This window comes from Scophthalmus maximus, chromosome 14, assembly GCF_022379125.1.
Source record: "Scophthalmus maximus strain ysfricsl-2021 chromosome 14, ASM2237912v1, whole genome shotgun sequence".
NCBI classification, from domain to species: Eukaryota; Metazoa; Chordata; class Actinopteri; order Pleuronectiformes; family Scophthalmidae; genus Scophthalmus; species Scophthalmus maximus.
In genome coordinates this window covers 20,807,056-20,819,076 of record NC_061528.1, presented here as the reverse complement: position 1 = coordinate 20,819,076, position 12,021 = coordinate 20,807,056, and positions in this window count along the sequence as shown.

Below are 12,021 nucleotides of genomic sequence, written 5' to 3'. Positions count from 1 at the left end.
CTGCTTCAGTGCTTCCTTTCCTATCTACTTTAGCATAGGGTGCGCTGGGCCTTCCTATATGCGAAAGGAAAGGAAAATTGATGCCCCACAATTTATTGTGGCAGCAAGATTTAACGTGACGTGCCATGCACAAACTTAAAAGATTAAATACGAAGTCATCACGTAACTTACCGTTGCCTATTAAACATTTCCATCTTATGCAGTATGGTGGTCAGGTGGATAAATATGAGTGCACAGGAGTGTCTTGACAACATTTTTGTTTCAGTTTTGTAGCCTATATTATTGTTTTTATTTCAATTCCAACCTTACTATTGAATATGTATTTTTCACCTTGTTGTCCATGGGTGGTCGTCCCTATGTTTCCTCAGCCCTATGATCCCTCATTTCTATGAAATTTTCTCGCCATTAAAAAAAGGCCCTATGTAAGGGAACATAAAGCTGAGGGAACATAGGGCTGAGGGAACATAGGGCTGAGGGAACACAGGGTTGAGGGAACACAGGGCTGAGGGAATATAGACACTATCCCATCCATGGTTAGCATTCATGAATCAACCCACTAAGAATGCACGGGGAGAAATAGCCTATAAGATGCACATTTTGTAGTCCATCTTTGGAAAAGTGTACTTTCACCACGGCAGATGCACGTCAATAACATCCACATCGCATAATTACGCAAGTGGAGTCGGATTCTCTGAGCAGCGCTGTTGGCTTTTCCTAAGTCCTATGAATCCTCCTTTACACCTTCCCTTGACCTCATGACATTTTCCATCGAGATTAAGGAAACATAGTTATGAAAAGACAATAGGAAGGCCTTTCGTATCTACCCAGGGACTCAAGTGATCCAAAGGTGGCTGAAGCAGGGATCCAAACAAGGATTGGCTGTAAGTGGAGAGGGACTCACAAGAGGCTGGTAGGAGTGCTCACATGAGAACAATCAGGGTTAGGGTCTTTTCCTTCCCCTCAAATAGACATGATCAGGGGAAAAGAAAGGTGATGCTCATTCCTTGCTGCAGCAGATGAGTGGAAAAGAAGCAAAGGTAAGAAGGCCAAAATGTAAAAGTGAAAAATATTGTTTCTTGAAAGTAAAATGAGATTTATATTTACACAATTAAAGAAACAAAAAATAAAGTGTTACTTGTCACTAACCATATTGCCATGGTTAATGATGCTACTGTTCTTTTCATATATTCTCACAAAGACTACAAAAAGTTCCAAACCCTTTCAACTGGGAGGTAATTAACACAACACTTCCCCAACAGAATGTTCCATGGGACATGTAGAGTGAGCACAGAGACGGTTTTTCACAGATGTCATAAAATTCCTGAAGACTGACTGCCACAGTCAGCGCCATACTGCACTGTTGTCTGCTGGGGCAAAATTAGCGCTTAGACTCCTGTCAGCGCTATTCATCCCAACAGCTCATCCATCACTGGAAGCTAACGCTAACAACAAACAGGTCACTGTGCCCATCGTCCTACAAAGAATTGTGATGGCTGCACTTGGTCATTAAAGTGATAGATTTGCTCCCTCCACCTAGCTCTGCTGTATTTCTTTTTTTATGTCCTCTTCTGTCAGGCTGTCGCACTCAGTGGAGACTGACAGATTCCTTCTACTTTTCTATTCCTCCTCACTGTATTCCATAGCCAGCTACTGTTTTGTCGTTTCTTTTTGACATCTTTCCTTTCACTATATCTTTGTTGGTCCCTTGTTTATAAGCTGTAGTAGTAGCTCACAGCCAATGACATTCCATCCCAATTATCCATCAGCTGGATGGAGGCCTTTATCATATGTTTAATTACAGCAAACAGAGAAAGGGGGCTTATCTGTGGTCCCGTAGGAGCCAACGATGACATCATTAGCCCATGTTCAGAGGCCTGAGCTTGGGCAAAGAGGAGGTGTAACAGGGTTGTGAGGGGTGTCTCTGGGTGGACAGAGTCATTAAACTGGGCCTTCATTCATTATGAATGAGCTGTAAGGCCGTCTGTTCCAGTCTGTAATTCTACCCTCTCTTTGAAGTGGAAGAAAGAAGGAAGAGTGAGATTAAATACAGAGGGAGCCAGAGAGACAACAGAGAGAAGAGAAAGGGAAAAAGATCATGGGGAGGTATAAGCCACAGAAAGAAATGCTTTCGACCTTTACACCTCTCTTTTTGTGCCAGTGCTCTTTCTTTCTTTCTTTCTCAATCTCTTTCTGTCTTCTGTTAATGTGGCCATGCTTGCAGCATGAATATCCTCTACAAATGTTGGATGGGTTGTCAAAAAAGAAGCTATGCAGATAACAAAAGTCTACAGGAACTAAATTCAAACAGGATGATTTCCTGAAAATGTCATTGTTCCTTAGGGTAACATCCTCATAGATGTTTGCAAGTCCTTGAAGATACACAAGTACTTGCACACACCTGCTACTCGAATAAAGTGGTTCAGTATTTACACAATTAAAAGCTCAAACAAGTGTTTGTTTGCCACAGCCTTGCTCTCTGTGGAATTTCTGAGGAAATTCTTACAAGGCAAAGGTTAAATAAAGTGGTACTAAGCTACTCTGTCTACTTTTCTCTGACTTATCTTTGCCATCATGTTATTAGTAGTTATTTGCCATAATGGATATGGCTGATATTAAAGTGGCTCTTCTCATCACATATCCTAGATCCAAAGTGGCCTACTATTCTGTAGTCCATTTATAGTGTGAAATATTACTGAAATAAAAAAAGGGCCGGCTAAATTTATGTTACGGTCGATGTAGTGTAAATACCTTTAATGCAGCAATTTTGAAAGCCCCCCCAACCCATTTCTGAGAAGTGTTCTTTGTTCCTTTTTACATTTCTATCTCCTCATACTTGGCTTTCCCCACTCTCTCTTTCTGTCATCATCTTCCCTGTCTCTCTTCTTTTTTGTTTTTCTTCACCTCTCCTCATGCAAAAGCACAATATCCCAGGTCTTTGAAAGCAGCACTGGCTGTGAATCATGGGCACATTTACTCACTTTCAGACTGTTTGGTGGGCAGAGTGATTTAGTGTGAGGCCGATGTATTTTACACCCAAACAATAAAACTGTGATAATCATTTGTTGGTGTTGAACATTTGTCTTTTTAATGAGCAGTGAAAAGTTGTGAGAGACAAGGGCGACATCACCACTCATGGGTACACAACACCTACCCTTAACATGCAAGCACTCCCACAGACCTCCACAAAATATAAACCAGTGCACCTCATTAGGGAAATACCTCTTGACCTACTGTGGATTCCAGCCCTTTTCATGTTAATGAATGTGTTGCTAGGAAACAGTAAAAATGAGATTCAATACATGAAACATTTGAAAAATTGGTTTTGCTTTTATATTGCACAAACGTGAATTATTAGATTCCCAAAACGTCAAGAAATGTCATAATCTGAGAATAATAACAATAATAAATGGTGTTTATGTACCAGAACTTCTTACAGTTCACTAAATATGACTACTATTAGACACAAAAATATATATTTTCCTTCCCATCAATCTTTCTGTCTTTCTTTCCTCCCATCATGGTTTTGTTTGTGCTGAAGCAAGCACAAAAGAACAACCGATATGCCCAGTGAAACTAACACAGAGAAAGAGAGGTGATCCCTATTAAGAGATGAAAGTGTTTAAAGCCAAACAGACACAGGAGCACCCATATCTATCTGCTCTAATGAACCGATGTAGCACCTACAACCTGAGCTCGCAATTATACTCACTTTCCTCCTCTCACCAACACTTTCCCTATATTTGCCTTTATTCTGTATCACAAACAGCCATTTGCTCCCCATCTGCCTATTAGCCAGTGTAACCGCTGACCTCTTCTCCCAGCATTGTGTCAACAAAATATGATTAATGCACTGTGGCATGTGGTTCAGAATAGCATAGGCATTTGGTTACACATTTCATAAGTGTTTACCATCAGGAGACCCATTATCAAATATATGAAACTTGACGTTATGGATGATGCTGGCGTGTGCCCATGTCTGACTTTGTGACTTCACATTGTCTGCTGAACCTCGATTAGATAATTGCAGCCTCTGTGCCATGAACAGACTGAAGGTATCATTGCTTCCTAGAACTTTGGCAAGCCATCAAGCCACAGTGGTCTGAGTGGGCTGTCTCACCTTTCTGCATACACAAGCTCACCTTTGAATGATTCATACACCTAATGCCGAGTAGAAGGCAGGAGCGGAGTGGGTAATCGGGAGATTCGGGCGGGTTTCCCGGTGGGCCGCTTCACTTTCACTTCACTTTTGGGGGGGGGGGGGGGGGGGGGGGGGGGGGGGGGCTATGGTACAACCCATCTGAGGGAGTTCCCCCCTACCTGGGCCAGGAGGGCTGAAGAGGCCAGGTTTAAGAGAAAAAGGGCCATTGGAGGAGGGCGCTGACAAATGTGCCAAACTCACAAATGTTTTGGAGAGGACACACCCAAGTGGCAGCTGGTAAAGAGAGATATAGGCCTAATGATTAGCAGTGTAATTATAAGGCTAACATTTAGGCTTAAATATTAGCCTATTTGTATCGCCCATAGTGAATCACCAAATTTGCTAATATTAATAAAAAAAAATCAACCTCAAGCTTGATCTTTTGTATACAGTAAAATGACATCTTCATGATTGTTCTTGTAGCCACCGTGCAACAGATAAGCCAGTCCCCTGCTGAAAATGAGGAAAAGGAGCCAGAGGCCATGACTGCAGAAGGGACAGGTAGAGAGGATAACAGAGTGAACAATATCAATTAAAGTTATTTCATGTAAGATTAGATAACACATATAGTGGCCGGGGTGGCTCAGTGGATAGAGCAGGCACACATATAATTTGAGGTTTATACCTTGACGCAGAGGTCCAGGTTTCAAATCCCACCCGCACGATTTCCTGCATGTCTTCCCACTCTCTCTCCCCTTTCTCACCTAGCTGTCCTGTCAAATTAAAGGTGGAAATAGCCCAATAAAATAATCTTTAAAAAAAAAAAGATAACACACACATAGAGCAGGAGTGGTGATAGATTTTATATGATATCCATATATTCGGAATGGTGTCAACATCAGGCTATAGATTTAGAGTTACGCTAGACAGAATTCATTGTGTCGCATAACTGCATTACAGTCAAATGATTGAATAAATAATAGGTTCAAGTTGTTGAATCAAGTGTTCCTATCTGCGGTCATGACATCACAGTGCATAGCGTCGGTGTGTGTAACAGTGTTGTCCCAGCTTAAGTGTTTTTTTAATATCTGACAGTGATGGTACGTTTTTGGTTTACTTTCAGAGCTTGTTTATAAACTGTTTCAATCGGTTTTAGTGTCGTTTTACAGGCCGATGCCCAACTTGTTACACAATAGGACATGTGTGACATGATCATAGTGTCAAAGTATAATTTTGCTGACTCAAGGGTTCGATTGTTTCTAATAAACCTAAAATTGGACAAGTTGAATTTAATTTTATTCACAATGTTTTTTATCTGTCGTTTGAAAAGAAGTTGTGAGTCAAGAGTGATTCCTAAGTATTTAAACTCTTGTACCACCTCAATTGTTTTACCTTGCACAGAAACGTTAGGATCACTGTCGGTATTTGCTCTTTTTGATAAATACATACAAACAGTCTTGGATATATTCAAGTATAGTTGGGATTTCTCAAGCCAGTTATACACATTTGTCATAGCATCTGTCAATTCTTGCGCAGCGTGTTTTTTATCCTTTCCATGGACATACAGAACAGCATCATCGGCATACATTTGGCAGGTGACATTCAAAGGACAACAACTTGGCAGATCATTTATAAACAAACTGAAAAGCAGTGAGCCTAGTACTGACCCCTGTGGTACCCCAAGATTGTTGTTACATGATGTTGACTTCATGTTCTGTATCCTAACACACTGTGATGTTGCATATAAGTATGATTCAATCCAATTCAGAGAACTGGGGAAGAAGTTAAAACGAGACAGTTTGGTCAACAGTATCTGGTGGTTAATGGTGTAAAACGCTTTTCTAAGATCAATGAAAACAGCATCAATGACACCGCCTGCATCCAGCTTTGATTTTATGTTTTCCAGAAAGAAGCAAACCGCTGTCTCAGTAGAATGATGTTTTCTAAAGCCAAATTGCATCCTGTTTAAGGTATATGGACTGTTGTTAAGATGATCTACAATTTTCTGTTCATCAGCGGATAGAGTAGCATGAGAAAAGTAAGATCCATAGAGATAGTGCTGATGCTTACTTTCTGTTGGCTAAAAGGGAAGATGTAAAAAGCCTGCTGGCTGGCAAACAAATGTCTCTACATCATGAGCAGGTGAAAAAGAAGCGTCAGGTGATGGAACACATCATAGATGTGATAAAAATCATTGGCAAATGTGGAATTAGTTACAGAGGGGGTCAAGCAGAGATTGCTTATATTCTAGAAAATACTGCAGTCAATCATGGCAACTTTCTAGAGTTGGTCATATTTTTGAGCCGGTATGATCTCTGCCTTCAACAGCACATAAGCAGTTGTATTGAGCAAAGCAAGACGCTTCATGACACTGGTGCAAAAGGCAGAGGTTCTCTTGTGACCTCTACTTTCAAAGGACATTGTTGGTAAAGTTGTGGATGCTCTCAGCCAGGTGATAAGGACAAGTACCGACCGCCGGCAGTCGCGACCGAACGCCGGCAGTCGCGACCGAACGCCGGCAGCCGCGACCGAACGCCGCAAGCCGGGAGCCGCGACCGAACGCCGCAAGCAGGGAGCCGCGACCGAACGCCGCAAGCCGGGAGCCGCGACCGACCGCCGGCGGCCGGGACCTCCGCCACAAGCCGGTAGCCGCGACCGATTGCCGGGAGCCGCGACCGACAGCCGGGAGCCGCGACCGACCGCCGGCAGCCGCGACCGAACTCCGGCAGCCGGGAGCCGCCGCAAGCCGGGAGCTGCGACCGACCGCCGGCAGCCGCAAGCCGGGAGCCGCGACCGACCGCCGGGAGCCGCGACCGAACGCCGGCAGCCGCCGCAAGCCGGGAGCTGCGACCGACCGCCGGCAGCCGCAACCCGGGAACCGCGACCAAACGCCGGCAGCCGCGACCGACCGCCGGCAGCCGCGACCGACCGCCGGGAGCCGCGACCGACCGCCGGGAGCCGCGACCGACCGCCGGGAGCCGCGACCGAACGCCGGGAGCCGCGATCTGTTTTTCCGCACTTCAAGGGGGGAGGTGCTGCTCAGGTTGGGGGCGTGGTCACCCCAGTAGCAGGAGTCAACTTACGTCACTTGACGCCCGGGCTGTGAATGGCTCGTTTACAGACCGTCTGCACGATCAACCCAAACCACGAATCAACGACTCATTGTTTTCTTTTCATTCTTCGTGGGCTGGCAGACACCCCAGATGACCAAATATACGTGGAGGCAGGCTGAAAAGGTGCCTGGAGCATAATATGACCCCTTTAAACAAACTCAGCATTGACATTGGCACGTGTGGGCAACTCCTCTGATGGTGCAGCAAATATGCAGGGACAGTACAAAGGGTTCTCTGCAGTTCTCTCTGCCTGAGACAATGTATGTTGTGATTTGGCGCTATACAAATAAAATTGAATTGAATTGAATTGAATATATTTGTTAGAACATATTATCAATAAAAACTAAACGGTAGTAAGAGCTGAACTGTTGATTCGTTTATTCAATTTCCACCACACCATAGAAAAAGTGGGCCGGTCTTGGGCCTGAAACTCACGGGCTGAAAAGTGGCCCCACTACGGCCCTGGTAGAAGATGATTCATAAATTGCCACAGACTGAACTGAGGCTGGGGTGGGCGCTACACTAAGGCTAACTTACCATGTCCACTAACCAATCTCCGTCCAAACGAGAGATTTAACTCAATATCAGAAATAATCTCCATCCATGTTTACACATGCACTGGGTACACTAGGCTAGTGCTTAGACGCAAACTACAAAAATGGTGAGAAGTAAGACCATGAATGTCTTGGACCGATGACGAGGTGGAATAATTACTGACTGAAGTTTTAGCAACATTGTGCATTCACTCAACTCATTCAATCAGAAAGAAACATTGGTGTGTACATCATGAATTCCAAAAGTCTTTTACCCTGTAATTTTCGAAATAAAAGATGCCCTGCAGTGTTTCCAAAACTCTCAGTTTTACAGGCTCAAAAACTCTGAAGTAGCATAGCAGCAGTGAGGTTTAATCTACCTTAGTTGAAGCTTTCTTCATCATGGGCGGAGGTCAGGGTTAGGGTTACTATAAAGTTTGCATGTTTTAGCCTTTTAACTACAAAACATTATTTTATCATCGTCCATCACAATTAACAAACGAGGTGTGTAAATGTCATGTGGAATGTAGCCAAGGAATGGTGTACAATAGATACCTTGAATGAGACGTTGTGTCATGGTTAGGCATGTATAGTACCCAAGAAAAGGAACCCATTGCAGAGCTCTTGCTGACTGACAGTTGTAGTGATTGAGACAAAAGTATATCTCTTTTCAGTCAGTTGTGAGTGTGGACATAGCTCAGCTCAGAACTGACCAATAACTTACTCATTTCCTTTCAGTGTCACCCAGTGTCCGTTTTTGTGTCTGTGTCCCCATTGAGTGGAGTCATACCATGAATTAAACTTGCATTTTAGTATTGACTTAATCACATCATTTCAAAAATTGACCTTGTTTGGCTTGATAAAAAAGGAAATCCTCCTCATTGAAAACCAAGCATCTGTAACTTCAACAACTTTCTACTGCACAAATGTATATAACAGTATGTGCATATGCACTGTTTTTCTGGGCGAGGGTAAGTGTGTGTTTGACCGTGTGCTATACAATGTTTAGATGTGTGTGTAATGTCTATGTGAGCAGACCCAATGCTCCTTTCCCAGCCGGGATGCTTTACTCTCGTGCTCCATTGTGATGTGGTAAATCAATCCCACACACAGCATCCAGTAAGTGAATCAAACTTTTCCCAAGGTATGGGAACATTTGCTCATTCACTCTCGGAGTAGTGTTTCCTGTGATCATGCTCGGAGATCTCCAAACCCGTCTTTGAAAGGTTCCCCTCCGACAGATCTCTTTCCATCAGATTTACAGATTACTCATATCCTGGTTCAGCCTCCTCTTGGCACCACCAACAAGTGCTACTAAGGAACAGCTGGGGATAACTCGATCAGTGACATGTGAATGTTTATCGTGACAGTGTGGCTTTCATTTACTACATGCTTTTCTATTGCTCTCTCAAGTATCGTTTGTCACGCATAATTACGTGTGTTTGGAACAAAACACCTTGTGTTAAAGAATACTCAATGCTTTTTTGTAAGTTGTGTTAAAATACTTGTTTCTATTACTGTATATGAACTATCAAATTGGCAGGTGTAAAATAATAATAATGTGTGAAATAACGATTAAAAAAGGTTGTGTAGTATCTTGTCAGCAGCAAGAAAAAAACAAAAGCACTCCACCAAATACATGATGCTCAGTTTATTTGTCATGGTTAACTTGTTCCACCAGTGTTCAGTAATATTAATGTGTATATTAAATATACCAAGCTTAAAATTTTAAAGGTCCCATGTTGTCAACTTTCTGGTGTTTTATTTGTAGATTTGATATCCTTAAGAAGATATGTTTGTTTTTTTACTACCAAAAAACATCTCAATATAGTTTTATAGCTCTGTTTAAGGAGACCTGCAAAGAAACAGGTGCATTTGTGCCCGCTACTTAATATGTTATGAGCCTCTCTTCTGATTGTCCGTTTTCTGAGTGACGCACATCCAGGTCAACCACCTCCTCTGTTCACCGCACTCAGAGCCGGCTCTGACCGCGCTGTCCCAAGGCAGCTTCTGCCCTGGAGGAACTATCTCCCTGCTCCCCGACTAGGCAAAATTCGTCGGTAACCGGTGTTGGCGGCGGCCCGCGAGCGATCTGCTGAGGGACTAGAAGCAAAGCTGACGTGAAATACCGGTATCGGTAACCGATGTTGGCCGCTGCCCGCGACGTGGAGCTGCTGCTGGGGCAGAGATGCCAGCTGTTCTGGACCGGGACTCTATGCTGTGACTGTGGCCTGTCCCCCCGCTCCTTCACCGGCGACACGCCCAAGCTCCGCTGGCCGATCCGCCCGCCGCCGGTCACAGCTGCCGGTCCGCCGGTGTTTCTGCCCCGGCAGCAGCTCCACGTCGCGGGCAGCGGCCAACATCGGTTACCGATACATTTTGCAAAGTCTCTTGCATTCATATCCTTAGGAGTCCTGTGCAATGATGTAGCTTCCTGATTTTTCCTGTGTTGTTGATCGCTCAGCAACGGAATGATGGATGAGCGCTGGAGGCAAGGCTGAAGGCAGTGACTGTGTCGCTATGACATCACAATTATACGGAGGTCCTGGGGCATCGTAAAAAATAAAAAGCACCTGCTGAATGCAGGTTGTGTGTATTTGTGTTTATTGACCATTTTGAGACTTTTACGGTACTTACAGAGCCCCTAGACCTTATTTATTATGAAAAAAGGAAATCTCAATTTTGACAATATGGGCCCTTTATGGCCAAAGCAGGTGTCTGACACATTTTCAGGCTGTAACCATGTATGTATTTTGGGACAATATCAATTCAATGATATTTGTATAGCGCGAAATCACAATATACATTATATCAGATCTCAATGCGATTTTTCTGATAGATGTAATTTGCGATATCATTTTTTAAAGTAAAGTTTCATTTCAATATTTACTGTGTAATAGATTAAAAACGTGTGATGAGGCATTACCATGTGAGATACCATCAACATATTGACTATTCTTTGTTCTAATGCAAGGATGTATTCATAATTTTTTTTTAAATTGGCATAGAACATAGAACAATTAAGAATAGAACAATTATCACAAAAGCTTTGACTATCTTTAATATATAAATTAATTATAATAATAATAATAATAAGAAGAAAATAATAGGACCTTTCTATAAACAATCTCTGACATTGAAATAGGATGCGGTTATTCACTTATGGCTCAGGAGCAGCATCTGAATATATTGTGCAATCTGCAATCAACAAAATTTTCTAATATCCAGCATTTAGCTTATAAATTGACAAAATACAGAATCATTATCAAAAAAGTGATCACTTAATGTTATTGGATATAATTGTTGCATGAAATATCTAAATATTGCAGATTCAACTGGTACAGTTTGCTGATAACCAGCATTTAACTTTTCATTTGGGCTGCCACTAGAGGATAAAATGCAGAAAAAATCAAAGCCTTTCATAATACTTGCTTCCCTGACATATCTACTTCTTCTCAACACTCATAGTCAACAATGTATCTCAAAATGCTTTCAAACGACAATAATAATTGAAAGACAAAAGGGAAAAACAACACGGAAACTTAACTAAACACACACACACACACAGTGTACTGTCACAGAGTAGAGACTTTAGCTCTATCTCTGTTAGCAGTCTGTCTCTTCAGCGAGGAAATAGTCGTGGCGTTTGTTACCGTGAGCCATTTTCATATGGAGTAAAAGTCGGAAACGACTCTGATGTGGTTGTTTGTTTGCTAGACGGGGCTTGGGCGTCACTACTTTCACTGACTTTTTGACTTTTCATTGACAAAAAAGTATAAACCCCGGGTTAGACGCACTGCATTACGCATTCTAAATCGCAGCCTTTGCGATTTGCTAATCGCGGTTTCAAATGGCATTTTTGATTTGAAAACGATTAATCATTCAGCCCTACAAGACACCTAGTAAGGTATAGCTCTTGCAATATTACACAGAAATACAACATTCCCCATAGTATGGTATCACACAGCTCCCAATAATGGGACCCAGCCCTAGTATCGTATCAGTTTCGTTTGATGTAGTGGTGTGCAATCTGACAATTTTAAACCGTGGACGATCATAATTTGGCATATGATCTGCTTTTCAGAGGAATCGTACAGGTCGCAGTGAAGTTGCTGTCGTTACAGAAAACTGTCATACACTATTCTTTGCTGCTAACAGCATTGAAGAAATTTACGCATTCATATATGATGAATCTTTCCCAATCTGAGCGCTCTGTGTCTGTGCCTCGGAGCTTGCC